The sequence below is a fragment of the Sturnus vulgaris genome, chromosome 2, assembly GCF_052056855.1.
Source record: "Sturnus vulgaris isolate bStuVul1 chromosome 2, bStuVul1.hap1, whole genome shotgun sequence".
Lineage (NCBI taxonomy): Eukaryota > Metazoa > Chordata > Aves > Passeriformes > Sturnidae > Sturnus > Sturnus vulgaris.
In genome coordinates, this window is record NC_142244.1 from 35,456,193 (window position 1) to 35,469,839 (window position 13,647).

At 38.9% G+C, this 13,647-nt stretch overlaps 1 protein-coding gene across 7 annotated transcripts in view; it reads right to left on the minus strand.

Moving 5' to 3' along the window:
- The window catches only part of TENM4 (teneurin transmembrane protein 4), a 1,535,416-nt gene that overhangs the window by 498,096 nt on the left and 1,023,673 nt on the right, over positions 1-13,647 (minus strand). For 6 of the 7 annotated variants that reach the window (XM_088159254.1, XM_088159253.1, XM_088159247.1 and 3 more), the window contains one exon: positions 2,979-3,121. The exons of the other annotated variant lie outside the window; for it this stretch is intronic. The gene's annotated coding sequence lies outside the window, so the exon portion shown is untranslated. The remainder of the gene's footprint in view (positions 1-2,978; positions 3,122-13,647) is intronic. 7 annotated transcript variants of the gene reach the window in all.

The window sequence follows — 13,647 nt, forward strand, 5'->3', positions numbered from 1 at the left end:
CTTTGACCACCCCTTAACAAGAGGAATCACAACACTTCCCATAAACTGGCTCAGGGAAGATATTTCTACCTAGACACATTCTAGCTTCTCACCAAAATTCAGCTAGGTCAAGAGGTGCTTTGAGAAGCACCGAAACAAAAAATTATCAAGTACTGCATCTGTTTCTTGTCTCCACGAACCTCCTCACTTGTAGGAACAGGTCTCTGAACCTCAGGGTCACTGAGGACATGGCACCAGCAAAGCAATAACCTTAATTCTGTAGATGCCTTACAGTGGTTCCTTGTGTGTTTATTATGGAAGCTCCACATGCCCAGTGTGCAACCCAAGATTATTTTTCTTCCAAAGGCCAAACTTGCATGGAATTCTGTTAATTACATGCACTGCAGGAATGCCAGCCTTTACCCCTCTGTATATACAGCATCCTTTGTCCTTTGTACAATGATTTTAAAGTGCTCTGCAGATATCATTTGATAGAATAATAAGGTATTATTATTGAATCTTTATGTCTCCTGCTATCCCAGAAGCTTCTCCAATACAGAGGTCTGTCTGCCAGGCTAATCACACTGATATCTGAGTACCTCGGAGGAGATCCTTCTGTGGCAACATTTCTGCAGGAATTCAAAACTGACCAGATATACTGATAAGATCCATGTATTACTTCTGTGCATTTCTGCAAGGTTATAAACTAATTCCAATTCCAAATGTAAATCCCCATCCTGGTGACATGTGGAGAGATACACGGTTCAAACAATTCAAATTGTGCCCAGCTGTCAGGGCTCCCTATACAGGTAGCAATGGATGCGATTTCCAAGCAGATAGCAACCACAGGGAACTAAGAGGAATGAATCCCCCATCCACTTTTTTCCAGCAGATATGTAGTACTGATAAATGTCCTTGAACTACTGAGTTACTATGGGAATAACCTTTCATTTATGTCCTTCACTTTCATTTGCCAGGACAATGCACTCATGCTGTATCTTTTAGCCATGGACAAATATTAGCACACCTCCCCATAAGTTGTTTTTTTCCCCTTGATTTGATATGTTGTATAGGCATATCCATAAATATCCATGCACACAGCAGGGTATATGCAACACATCTGACAGGGCATGGTTACCTCTAGCACAATACCACTTTCTAATACAATCTTGGCTTGTTTCCATAGCTATCAAAAAGTCTAGGTTAGGTTGATAGGTCTCTTAAAATGTATAATGTCCTGATACTTATAAGGAGGGCTTTTTCTTTCAGAAATGAGATATTTTGATAGTTGCTGACCAAATTATGATAAAAAAGCTCCTATCTGGAGTAATGCAGACACTTCACAGCAGCATCAGCACCCTTTACTTATCTACATATCTGCAAAAATGTCCAACAGTTTCATTTTTCCACTCAGGAGCTTTTTATTTATTTTCTTTTTTGAAATGAAATGCCAGAGCTCTACTATTGCCTCACCACTTCTTATTTGTCCGGAAAAGCCTTGTTTTCTTCCTCTAGTGCAGTAAAGATGCCTAGGCTATAGTTCCTTTTATTCCAATACCTCTAGGAACCTCTAGATGAACAAGGGCCTTGATATAATGGCACTGTTGTTACACCAATCTCTACCAAACCAATCAGCTACAGTCAGAAATCTACATATTCCCTAAAATGCACTTATTTTAATTCAGACCTATCAAGAACAATCTGCCTGTCACTGGTATAATGTATGTTCAAAAACTTGCCCAAAGCTGCAAGAATTCAGGGTAGTCTCATTACTATATAAACACAATAATCTGAAATATGTTTTATAACCTGGACCAGAGAAAGGAGACATATATAAGCTTATGCTTATTGCTTAAAACCAAAGGACAATCAGTACGTTCTTGAGACATAAAGTTATACTTTGAAACTTATATGACTAAAAATATTCTCCTGACGAATTTCAAAACCCAAAATGTCATAGGACTCAGCCTTGTCCTCACAAGTCAATTACAGATCTTGCTGACTGGTTTCTGTACTTTAAAGTACACTGTTACTGGCTTCAAGTTGTAGAAATAACTCAATTGTGCTTCCAAATCTTTATGGCTCATTGAAGTTTTGGCATATGTAGGAACATTTCAAATTTCTTTTGTTGTCTCTGAAATACTTCGGGATGGACACTCATTTGCAAAACTGAGGTACAGCACTCTGCGGCTGACAAGTTCTACTTATTAACTGTTGCACACAAATATTTTTTTATGGGAGATAATAGAGTTCTAAAAGGCATCTTATATACCATCATTAGATGAATCAGAAGTAGTATATCCACATAATATTTTGGTTGCTCTCATTCAACAAAAGTGTTGGTGGCAGTCAAGATAAAATTGGAAGTCAATATACAATTTATTTGGTGGGAAAAAGAAAAAGAAGTATTATCTTTACTTGTACTGGGAGTGTGCAGGAGTAAACAGCTGAGTGTTGGTAGGTATTTGGTGAGCTGGAAATGCTGGTAAAACACAGGTAATGTAGGTTCTGTGGTAAGGAACAAATTACGCTAAGTAGTATATGAGCTGCCATGAAATTATATTTAGGTTATTTCTGATACTTCAAATGAACTTCCAGACCAGCACATTAAAATTGACAATATCATTTGTTCAAGCTTCAGGAACCTGGGATCATTTCTCATCTTGATTCAATCACTTTGGTTAAACCTCTTGTTAACAACACAAGGAAAAAACCATTTTCCAAGTGATCACTATTTATTAGACAATAAATTTAAAATGAAACTGCAAATATAATTTCATGGGTTTTGCTACTTTTCATTTCTTAAAAAAAAAAAGGATGGAGACAAATAACAGTGCTTAAAATAATGTGAGGACAATCTTAATTTATCAACTCAAATATAAACAAACATCAAAAGAAAATTATAAATGTCTAAATACCACACCCATGACAGATTAAGAGTTTTATTTCTTTGACTCATCTTTCCAAATAAATCTAAAAAACAATGACAGTGTACTTACATATTTCAGATCCTCATCTGTCTAAGAATAGAATGCACTGAAGTCATGTGTCAGAATAATTCAGGTGGCCTCTTCTCAATTCCCTTTTTGTGATCACCATCCACAAAAATCAGTGCGCCACTGCGATGGTCCAGCCATCCTCACTACAGAAAAGGAGCCAGGTGTTGAGTGTCAGACAAGACTGGCATGGATTTGTAAAGGTTGTTTGCATGGCAGCTGTCAGGATTCTAAGACCCAGATTCCCTCTATCTTCCAGAGCACCTCCATCAGAAGCCAGGCTATCACATCAGACAGTAATTTGTATTTTAATGTCTCTAATGACATGGATAAATGGTATCTACTCCATATCTACAGGCCAGCCATGTCCACACTGCCTTCTCACGCTTTGATTTCCCCAGAAACAGTTACAGCATGTTCCAGGGTTGTTCCTACCCAAGATACACACACCATGCCACTATCCATTGGTGGCTTCCCAAATTAGATGTGGTCTCAAAGGCTGGATAAGGAGTATATCAAATGTGAGGTGCTTCATGCTGAATGGAATGAAACTGGACCTAAGTTAGTATGGACACATGTTTAAACACAGAGACGGAGGCAGAATTTTTCATGAGACAAACCATCTAACTGCATTTTTTCTTCTTTTTGTGTCTGTATTTTATGCTAATGCTCGTAATAAAGCACATTTCCTTATTTTAAAATATTGCTAAAATACTGTAGGTTTTGCAAATAATATTGTTCTTCTGGAAGAAATTTAGGAAGACATTCCTGTGTCTGACACCTGGATGAGTCCAACTGTTTCAACATACATGAACAAAATTACCGTCTCAGATCCCTGCTGTATATTGTTCAGACACTTTAACTTAGTAATGTCCTAGGCACTTTTTTTAGCAGCTCTATATTTAATGAGGACTTGAAGACAACTCTCAGTTATAGAGGTACTTGAATCTGTATTTACCATGAGACACACTGGGTAATGTCACTCTGTTTAGTGAGAATACTCACTAATATAATATGTGGCACAGCAGAGAAAATGAGCCAGTATATGATCTCGCTAAGGGCCAACAGTTTCTGATAGGTCACAATTAGCATGCCCCTCAGTGTTATCAAAAAATAGCTTGAAAAGTTGTGACTGCAGATGCAAGATGCAGCCCAGCTCAGCTGTCCACATAAAACTGTCCAGTCCAACTAGAGATGTCCTAGTTATTCTGATTGTCCTTCAGCTGCTGTCCAGAAAGACATGGGTTTCCTGCAAATCCTGCATCTTCTCTGCCAGTCTCTTAAATAAGCTTAGGCACCTAAAATGGCTCTGGGCATCTCAAATGTCTCTAAGTTTATTGTAAAACTAAACTTTGCACTAAATCATAAGTTATGCATTGACAGCAGGACTCTGTGATCCCCCATCTCACTACTGCTACTCCCCATATACAAGCCCAGAACATCACCCCTTTCCACAAGTACTACTTCAGGCAATGAGTTGCATAACGAGATATCAAAAATTTTGTGCTGTATGCTACTTATGTACACATATGCACGCTATATCAGGGCTCACATTTTTCATTCTTTAATTAATACTGCCTTTTTTGTAAAAAATAAAGCAGTGGGATTCCAAAAAGCCATTATGTTTTGTTTGTTAGGAGCTGGTACAAATGTATTCCAGTAGAGATAATGCTGTAAATGTTGATCATGTTACAAGTTGGCCCACCTACCGTCGCTTCAGGAAGCAGAGGTTTAAATATAAAACTACTATTTTTAACTGAGTTAATATTGGAACTGAAGGAGGAGACGTTCAAGCTGGGGTAAATAGTAGCTTGGCTGATGTATATTGATTTACAGAAGTGAAGCAACTATGAGGAAGAGTAAATCTTTTCTTCACCAAGAGCACCACAAATATATTTATAAATACTATTTTGATAAGGAAAAGAAAAAGTCACAACAGAAAGTTGAGATTATTCAAAGGTATCTCAGAAATCCCGACAAACTTCTGTGAGCAAATAAATGGAAATATAGAGCATGTGTCCTAGCCCAGTAGACTGCTTCAAATCCCTGAGCTAAAATATGCACATTAAACAACTACATGTTTTGTTTACAACAAGCAGTATATTCCACATATAATAAATAAAATTGTTATTGGATACCTCTTGATGATAAAGAAGACTAAAACAACCCTCCACCAAACCTCCAAGGTATTAAATAAAAGCCAGTTTTATACTAGAAGCATTAATTTATGTTTTCTTCTTGAAGTTGTAGTTCCTAAAGTACTGTAAGTTAGATTATTATTAAAAATAAGAGCAAGACCATCAGATTTTATTATTAAATTGGAAATAGGAAAAATAAAAATAATAAAAATGCTCTAATACTTAAAACTCACAATTTGAAATACCTTAGTTTATTTTGATTTACAAAATATTCTAATGTTGGGCATACTTTTTGGGTGTCTACTCAATAGCACTTGGCCTTTGTAACACAATACAAACAAAATTAGAAAAGTCTAAAAAGTTTAACCCAAGAGGAACCTTACTTCTCTAAAAATCCAACTAAAGGAGCCAAAGCTGTGTTTTCTTTTTAAATTACTTTCTCTCTCTTTAGCAGAGGTGTTTAAAGACTCCATAATGAAGCATAGCACGGAGTACAGCACAGGAGGACTGAGACTATGGGCTTTAGGGAGATTAATGGCTGCAGAGCGGCTCGCTTTTTGTTACATTAACCTGCCCAGAAAAGCAATTCCCTCTACAGTCCCCATACCCAATCCCCATAAGTGGAGACATATGGCAGTTCTGTGATACAGAGAACACACTGTGGTAGTTTTATTGATACTGGGACTGCTTCTTAGCCAGTATAAGTCTTCTCCACTCAGCTATGAATTGATCCCATTGACTCTTGGCAAAAGCAGAACAGTCATAAAGGTTAATGCTGCCCTTGCAGCCAGATTCCTTCTCTGAATTGCCCTGTGAAGGTGCCTCTCTCCACTGACTCCAGGGAGACTGGCAGATTAAATTTAGACTAAGCTAACTCTCGTGCCTCTGCCACTTTGGTGGGATCAATCTGTAAAGATGTGCTTTTCTCTTTGTCTGGGATTCTCAGATGTGAGTCCATTGATAGAAAACCACCAGAACTAGCAATGACAGTGGTGCAAGTTGTGCAAGTTGTGCATGGCCATCACTGTCTTCTCATCTGGTGAAATGTCAAACGAGCAGAGTCTCTTCTTCCCTCCTTCCCTCTCTCTTCTGCCTGTCCAATATCTATCTGAGGATAGTAATCATTAAAACATTTCAAAACCCATATCCCAACATTTCCATGTTGAATTAACATGAATACTCAGAATTGGAGAGCTGTGGTGTGTTTTGGAAGGACCTTGCAAAAGAGGTTTTCAGCTCAGATTCTTGGCTTAAGGACAAAAGGCTTGGCAATGTGGCACAACATTGCACACACATAGACACACAGAGATATTCATATTTTCTGCTTCTCTCCTCAGATTTCTCTCTTCCAGCCATCAGCTTCTTTGCTAACATTGAAACTGCAAGGAATTTTCATTCTGTGGCTTGTGTTTCCTCCAAATCGGAATTGCAGGACCTCAGTTCCTCCCTAGAAATTATGTCTCCTGGAGTCATTATTCCCTCTTGGCCTCAAACCACTTCCTGCAATTTCAGAGCCACTGAAAACAGCAGTTTCAAATGATCTATTAACCCATGAAGGCTAAGCCAGCCTGGATTCACTGGAGTTCCTTTGATGCATTTTTCTTTTCTCACATGTTTCTTTTCTCCTTTCCCTAAACTTTGAAATAAAACTGAAAAGATTCTTCCTCAGATGAGTTTTTGGCCCATTTTACAGACCTTATCCTCTGAATATTGTTTTGTTTTCACCTCCAGTTTTCTACTGCAGACTACTACATATGAAATCTATCTATCTTTCTTGAAAAATTATGATGACCTGTGAAATCTGAAATGTTAATTATCAAAACCTTTGGGTACAGCGACAAATGATTATGTAAGGCTCGAGGCTCAATGCCAGATGAACAGACGACACACCCATTTATCACCAGTAGGAACAGGCACATTAATTAGCTATAATACCAATACCGTCCTTCAGCATTAACAAAACTCTTCTTGATCCTCAATGTACCCCAGAACATCCTTCATTAAATAAGATAAATAATACTGAGGCCAAGGGTTGCACTGCTTCGTCTGAGAAAGCTCAGTTATCTATGAATACTTCCCTGACTCAGACTTGGTAACCTGACAGGTTACGAAGCCTGGCAAAGAGAGCTTTTTGGTCTACTGACTAAACATTATTATTCTATACAGACATGTCTTTTGTATTAGAGCATCAGCAACAGAGAAACTAAAACACATTAGTCCTGTAAAGCTTCTGGACTGGGGGAAAAGTGCTTGAACACTGGAACAGTTTATCCAAAAAGGCTGTGGAGATTCTATCCTTGGCAATATCTAAAACCACATCCCTGGGCTCTTGTGGCTGACACTGCTTTGAGTGGTGTGCATTGGACTAGATGATCTCCAAGGTCCTTTCAGTCTCTGTGATATTCTCTAATTCTGAGTCCATGAGATGAAGCCACAGTAGCAGATTCCTCAGTTTCTGTTCTGGGCTCTTCCATGCACTCACATAAAAGCCAAATTACTCATAATTGGCTACTGCTTCCAGCTGTTTAACCATGCAAAGAGGAATATAATCCTAGGAGCCCCTCATGCCAATTTTCTTGCATGCAGCCGAGCATGTGAAGAAGTAACCAGTGGCCACCATTTGGTACGGTATCTGCAGAATTCCCTGCAGTTAAGTGAACTCTTCTGCAAAACAACTTGACCCTATTTGGCACAGTTGCTATGAAAATATTTTGTATAATTCCAGGCACACTGTTTGTGTGTCATCATTGTCACCATGGATAGTACAGAAGCACTGATATAATCCAATAACTCTGCATGACAATGGAGAAAGTGAAACATTGATAATTTTACCGGAATACTGACCACATGTTACAAGTAGTAGAAATGAAGTGTTTCTTTCAAGATTGGCTTTCACCTACTTCTTGAGTTGCCAATAAATGGTTCCATGACCCATTTCATGGAAAAGCTTGAAAGTAATACTGTAGTATTTCATGGGACTCAAAAAGGACCCTCTGGGTCATGTTCATCTTGCCAATACAATTTAGACACTGAGGTCACACCTTTCTACCTTGACTGCATTTGATATACACAGATTTTGATATCAACACCCCTCTCCATATAGCTTGTTAGCTAATTATGTGTTCATCCTACAATAAATGACATTTTCCCCATCCTTATATCAACTTTTGATCTTGACAAGAAGGAGAATTGTTTTTTTTCTTTCTCCCCCAAGGGGCTTGGGGAGTTTTCCTCAGAATGATACAGTATTTCCTCACATTTAGAACAGAGCCTTCTGTTTGCACACAGTACTGGGGAATTTTCAGTGCTGACACCAGTCAGGCTGGCATGCACACTTTATACCTGCATAGCCAAAGGAACTGGCAGATGGTTGGTGACAAAAGGAGCATCCCATGGAGCTGCAGGAGAACCATCTCAACAGATCCAAGATTTCAGAGCCTGAAAGTTACCATGCAACAGCCCAACTGTAGCACTGCTCAGCATTCAGCCAGAAGCAAGGCAGGTGCATTAAATGTTTGCCAGGATTCACTCATTCAAACGTGTTTAGTCTCCAAGATGAAAATAAATCTGGCAAATGGGTGTGGACTGCTCTTACAAAGATATGTATGAGCAATCACCTGGTGTAGGACAGAATATACAACCTCGTCTCTGTGACATTTTGGTAGCTGGAGGACTGACTTATACAAAGTTGTCTCTCCCAGGCCTCCATCAGGAGGAATTGTCCCTTCCAGCAGGAGAGCCACTGAGAGTAAGTGGGAGTAATGAGAATGTATGATATTGAATGAGTAGAGGCTGAAAAAGATGTGCTACCAAGTAACTCTTGTTTCAGCACGGGCCTCCAGGACCAAAGCAGCTGCCATTCCACAGCATTTGGTGGGGATCATTTTATGTTTTTGGTTTTTTTTCTTAATGTTTTACAGCATTTTACGGGAGAGGTGTGGCTGCTGATGTCTCAGTGCTGCATAAACACTTGAGTTGTAAGCCTGGTTGATGGGACTGGGGAGGAAGAAGTCAAAATTGTTGAGGTCAACATGTTAGACTTGTCAGATTTGGATCAGTGCTGCTCTCTGCTTGACAACTTCATATTTCATGTTATCCTACCTCTAGTGGACAAGTAACACACCTGGAGTTCTGTTCTTCAACTTAAAAAAAAAAAAAAAGCAGAGCTTTTCTGCATTTTTCCTTCCTAAAGTTTGTGGTAGACTAAGGAGGAAGCATTTATGTGTTTGCTTCCAATTAATTTATTTCTTAACTCCCCTGAAAATTTTCCAGTACCCTAGCTCCTGCTCAAAATTTCCCATGCTACAGCTACCATGTACTGACATGAGTCACAGTTCTTGTTAAGCAATGGTAAACCACTTCCAAATATGTGCAGCTTCTTCCTTCTACAAAAGAAATGAACCATAGCAAAGATCATTGCAGCTAATCTGTCTTCAGACTCAGGAAGATTCTTCTGCACCTCTGCATTTCAGAAGATGACCTTTATCAGATGTAAAGCCTACAAATATTTTCTGATTGTGTATGGCAAACTACGGCTATAGGATTTGGTGTACAAATGTAACAGCCCTTCTCCTATCATACATCAGCCAGTGTAGCACAGATGCAATGTTACAGAAAGTAAAGCATAAAGTAGAGGGAACAAACACAAAAACTAGTTTATAACTTGCCAATGGGAAGAGGAGACCGATTAAAACTACATGTAGTGGAGGTCCAATGGAATACCACAGCGTTAGTCTCCCTAGAGAAATGAAGGGAAGACAGGAACAGTACTATCTCTCTAAATGCAAACACTGATTGGGAGAGGTGGTGCTTCTGCAATCTGCCAACAAGAGCAAGAGCTCTTTGCTGAAAAAGCAACTGGGCTAGCTGGTCTAGGAAGCTGTGTGCACAGTGATGACCTAGGGCATCAATTTCATTATCAGGGGAAATGCTTCAGTTTTCTCATAATGAGTGGATTGAGTGCATTCATCAAAACTGAGATTTCAGGGCTCAAAGTTCAAAAAGCTACCAGAGGTGACATCATTTCTCTGCTTCCTCCTTCTCCTGTCCCTTCCAAAAACAACCCCATTATATTTTTTTTTCTTGCCATTTGACTGAAATCACCTGGGGGCTAATTATCTCTCTGGGATGAAAACCATATGCTATTTCATGTTCTTGCATAAGGTTAAACTGAGTATGATGAAACCGATCAATTAAATCTTGAGGGAAGAGAAGGGAAGGGAGGATGGGTGAAGCCTGGCCAAGAGTTAGTGTTCTCATTTACTGACAATGCAATCCAAGGTAACAGACAAATATAAAATTTACTTGTTCAGAAGGAACAAAGCAGAGAAAGTGTTGCCTGTGCCACCATAAAATGAAGCTGGGGAACACTAAAGCAGGGAATACTAATGTAAACAAGATGGGGAAAATCACTGCTTATGACTGACAAGATTTGGACTATGGAAAGGTCATATTATTTAAAAAGCAATTTTTCTGTGTGTCTGGTTTTGTTTGTTTGTTTGTTTGTTTTTTTAACCTTGCAGCTTGCAGACGGTTTTGAACTCAGCAGATATTGTGCTGATGCGTATTCACAAAATCCAGACTGTTGTGTGGGTCTACACTTGTCATTTCACTTCAGTGCAAGAACAGTCCCCTAAAATGTCGGGCTGGTCCCCTAAAATGACTGGTTTTCCAATTTATCTGGCATGTGAGGCTGGTTCTTATCACTGTGGATGGTTTTCCTTCAAGCTAGAATATGGACTTTTTTGTGCTGGTCTGGTACAGATAAAAAAGAAGAAGAGAAAACAGACATGGAAGTGCTCCACTGAGTCTCATGCTTGTAATATTCCATGCATACAGAAATTGCAAGTGGAAAGAAGATCTACAGCCACGTGCAATTTACTGAAGGCAAACAGTGCAACATAATCTTAGAGCTGTTTACAAGTGAATTCCTCATAACTCCTAAGCCAAAAACTTCATTGCCTGAATAATTTCCTTGTCAAAGAGAAACATTTTTTTGCCAGTGAGAAAGATTAACTCCAAGAATCATTCAACCCCCAGCCCTGCAGAGTTTAGGTTTTACATGGGTTAACATTTCAGTGCAGTTACACTCCCTTAGCAGCTAGCATTTGGGAAGTGTGTTACTGAAAAGAAATAAGCCCAAACATACACAGATGTCTACTGTTCTAGGTTCAAATAGCCCTTGTGGAGAAAGAGTGGTGTATGTATATATGGGTGTGCACGTGTGTGGGCATGCATGGGAAAGCAAAATGAGCTTTATTTTTATTCTCAGTCCCACCTAAACAAAGATCCTAATGTTATCCCTTGGAATGAGGTAAGAAATATGATCATTTGGTTCCAAGACCTGCCTGAAAATACAGTTTTTGTAGCCCTGAATGAGCAGCAGCCTAAGTAAAAGAGATCAGATGAACTGCATTTAGAAGTGAGGCAGTGAACTGGTAAGAGGGGAAAGTGCTTTTAGTGATCGATATGAAAACAGGGGGCTTTCATCTAACCACAGTGGGGATGGCAAAGAGGAATTTGGGCAATATAATATGGGATAAAAGGGTGGATAGCCTCTTATTTCAACCTAAAGACTTAATGATGCTTATTAAAAGGTTGTTACCTGGTTTCATGGAAGAATTATTGCCCTCTACCTCTTTCCTTAGAGTGAATGACCTGACAGGAAAAACCAAGTTTTCTTAAGTCCTTGGTCCTTGTTATGGAAATGTTCTTCTCATTTTTCTGTGACTTTGCCAAAAGACCAACCCATGCAAACCAGCAATACACAATGCAATTCCCCAGTTAGCATGTTCATATTACAGCACCTGGGTGATTAGACATTATGATTTGATTCACATAACAGTTGTTTAGATTAGGGTCAATGTTACCAGTAAGTGAGAGTTTTGAAATAGCAAAGTGTTCTCATGCTTAAAAAAAATGCACTGGGCAAAAATCAAGTCTGAAGGAAACATGCTGGAGACAATGAACTTCCAGCAGGTGAGCCAGGCTGCACATTTCTGCTGGGGAAATCTTTCCACCACCGCAGCATTTCATTATCGCTGTCATTTTCTCTATGAATTATTGCTTTCTTGTCAGATTTACCTCCCCTTCCACTTGAAAACAGTCATCGGGGGAATAGGCCAGCAATAAAACAAAACCTCCTGGAGGTTAATGTTGCAATGACAACAACAAAAACAGGAGCTGGTCTACCTCTTCAACTAGGGGATCAAACCACATGGTACTGGTTTAGCTACAAGAGCTCAATCTGTCTGTATCTGAATATAACAGGCAGCACAGCTTTTCTGAAACTGGATAACAACAAACTCACAGTTTGTGTTTGAACTCACAGTCACTAGATTTTTTTTAAGGCCATTTGGTGTGCTTCAAGACTTATAGCTCTTTAGCAGTGACTAGAAATGACAATTCAGATGAATTCCTGTACCATAAAAAATCTATTAATTAGCTTTTCAATTAATTTGAGGGAGTCCCATATGCCATTTGACTATGAGTATACAAGGTGCTAGCATTTCTAAAATTCTACAGTAAAGAGACATGGGTCAGAGATATGCCCTGGGAGACAGGAAACCAGAGCACCAAAATGCCCTTCTTCTTACCAGAAGAACCCATCCAACTGCATAAACTGGCTTTTTCTGGTGAAAGAACTATTCTCACTTTTTGTAGAATAAACTGTAGTTTAGCTAGAGTTATCTAAAATTAAAACTAGACCAAATCTATGAAAACCCATTATTACTCCTGTATTCCAGATGTTTGTCTTACATGTGAAATGTAACTTTGGAGTTAAGACTAACCAGTACTCAGAGGGAGCTAGACAGAGATTCACAGAATAATTTAGGTGGAAAAAGACCTCCAAGATCATTGAGTGTAAAATATTTTTCAAACTACAAAATGAAGGAAATGTTTTTAAGCTAAATATTTTGAGACATGTAGAATGTGTGAGAACATTTCTTTAGAAATTACCATGGCATGGAATCAAGCCATAATCAAATGAATGAAATCAAAGAACCTCTCCTCTGTTGCCTTCCTTGAATAGGCATTTATGAACCAGAAAGTAAATGCACAAAGAATCTTAAATCACAACCAATCACACCAGCAAAACTTTGACACTCCTTCACACTATTAAGTGGCTTAGAAAGCCAGAACGACTGCAACAGGAGATCAAATCCAACTTTACTGGAACAAATTGTGCTTTGAATTATGTTGGTGCAGTGCCACAGAAGTCAATGGGATATGACCTTCACAGCTAATGAAAGAGGTCCACTAAATTTGTCCTAGTCAGCTTGCCTGCAGAATCCCTTTGCACATTCTATGCACATTTTCCCTCTCTTAGAATAAGATTTTCAGTTAAAATATAAGCTAATGAATTTCAGAAACACCTTTTTTACAGTAAGTCCTCAAGTACATAATGACAGCACCCTGGAAAGTACAGACCAGATTCACATGAAGACTGATAGAACTTGAATTTAACTCATTGCAGGTCTGTAACTTTCTTGTGAGGGGAAGTGGAAGGACAAACACTGATCTCTTCTCTCTGG